The sequence below is a fragment of the Agrilus planipennis genome, unplaced genomic scaffold, assembly GCF_000699045.2.
Source record: "Agrilus planipennis isolate EAB-ADULT unplaced genomic scaffold, Apla_2.0 scaffold326, whole genome shotgun sequence".
Classification (NCBI taxonomy): domain Eukaryota; kingdom Metazoa; phylum Arthropoda; class Insecta; order Coleoptera; family Buprestidae; genus Agrilus; species Agrilus planipennis.
Window position 1 is genome coordinate 153,479 of NW_020440158.1, and position 2,577 is coordinate 156,055.

Genomic DNA, 2,577 nt, shown 5'->3' on the forward strand with positions numbered 1-2,577 from the left:
TGTTTTCTCTTTTAATAGTTGCAACTTTACGTTTAATATGCTTACTTGCTTTCTGGATGCTATGGGGCATGATATAATGGACAGGACTCAATAATTATTCCAACTTTTCCGAACAATTACGTGCGCGTTTTTAATTAACATGTCTAAATTGAAAATTCTACTTAGAAAGTATTAAAAATAATAATGTGATACACAAGAATGACGTAATAGAAAATAACCAGTCCAAATAGATTATCCTTGCTGAGCAAATTCACATTTTCCTTTTTAAAACTATACATTTATAGGATAATCGGAAAAAATCCTCCGGGAAAAACCCACGGAAAAAAAGCTCCCAGAAAAAAATCCCCCGAAAAAGAACTCCCCATCGGAAAAACTTAATACCCTTGGTTTATTATAAAGTAAATAGTATATTTTATTAGGAATGTAACGTGATTCAGTTATCAGACAGTTTTGTTGACAGAAAACACGACTACATGTAAATAAAAAAATACTTCTTGGTGTAATTTTTGCAGAAGAGGAAATGGTCTGTTTCTTTTATTATTTAGTTTTCTAATAATTTATATTTAATATTCATAAATATTGCCCCTGACAATGAAATAAACGTACAGAATGTTCGTAATACAATTTTTATAAAAATAAGAATAGATCAAGTAGATAATTAGCTACAACGTTATCATCTGTTTTTTAAAATTGTAATATTAGTAGAAAACAATCTTTTTTTGGAGAGTACTGATATCCTTCAAGGTAATACTAAATACTTCTTAAGAAGTCGACCATCAACATAATATTATCGTTACACATATTAGCAGAAACAAAACAAATCAAGTAGGTAATGAACTAGAATCTATCGTCTATTCAACGTTATCATCATCAAGAAAAACAATAACTTGAAGTGTTGATTTTTTAAATCCTATGATAACGTTTAGAATACATTTTTGGTGATTTTTTTTTTTAAAGGGACAATTTTTCTGGGGGCTTTTTTCCAAGGGCCTTTTTCCTAGATCCCTCTCTAATACTTCCTCATTTTTAACCTTTTCTATCCGTAGTATTTTTTTAACATCAGCACCACATCTGCAATACTTCAAACTTTTTTTCCCTAGTACCTATGAATATTTCATACCCATACTGGGCCGCGCTCCTAATACAATCTTTTTTGATTTTCAACCAATCGCAAAAAGTGATTTATTTTTGTTAAAAGCTATCTGACCCTGTGCTATTGTTTGTTTCCTATTTCTACCGCTATCAATAATTAATAAATAATCAATAACAAAAAATTCTTGATAGGTATATTTTTTCTTTAAGCCATATTAAGGAGCACTATTATTGTGGTTTGGTTAGTACGGGTTGTAAAAAATGTAATAGGCCTGTCGTTTGTTACTGAAACTGCCCGTCAGTCAGGTTTAAATCGACCAGAAAATGAGCAGTTGTTATAATGTTGTTTCACGTGGCATGGCGGATTCTTTAAGACGCCCCATATCTCTATTCATCTATTGTTACCATGTACGAATATGTCAGAAAAGTATTGTTCATTTCTAAAACCAACATTTTATTTTCTTCTCCTCAATTATAATTTTATACCGCTCCAGTTACAAAAGAATAAAACAAAATTTAGATTTTCTCTTAAGGAATTCATACACCTATTTAATTACGAATAAATAATTTGGTACTTTCAATCCGCCTGAATGATTTTCAATCCCCTTGGAAGTTGGCATGACAAAATTAGCTGACAATAGTACATTATGTATCGAGGTCCGAAATATTCACTTTTCAGACCTCGATACGTAATGTACTATTTTGTCATGTTTGTGAGGAAAGCTCGTCATTAAATTGATAGTTGGTGGAATAAGAGTAAATGATTTAGAGGTTAGAAAGACATTGTCATTGAACAACTGATTTCTGCGCATGCCCATAAACTTGAGCGCATGCGCTCAAAAGACTAATTTCATTCCATCCCAACTAAAACACGGCTTAAAAGAGGTCATTTCTTCCCTATTTCATAGCATGCAAAACGAGCTTTCCGCGCTAACATGACAAAAAATACAAATCAGGGGATACTTAGTCGAGAAAACCCAAAAACAAAACACCGTCTACCAGTTTGTTGCAAAGCTTAAAAGGTACAAATGGAGCAGGTAAGGTTTGGATATGACCCTTTTTTAGTATCCGGCTGGGTACCGGGTAATGACGCCGAGTACCAATCTGTAATTCTAGTAAAGAAAAAAATAAAGAGGAGTCTCCCCCACCACTGTACCATAAAAAGTTCGTGGCGGTCTCACCCCCATAAAAAGTTATGGGGGTTCAAAGTTGATTATTTTGACAATTTTCATACACTAGAATTTAAATAAAATTCAATAAAAAAAATATTTTCAAGCGAGTGGAGGTGGGGGATCGAAAGAAGGTGGTCACTTGAACAAAACCCGATAACCTAACCTAACCTACCCTATTGATAAAGATTTTAAATAATGTTTTATATAACTTTCTCAATATTTTTATGTATTTTTCATTAGTTTTACCTTTGAATATTGTTTAAGAATGACTATATAAATATTTACATGCCTAGAAATGTATAAAAATTGGCAT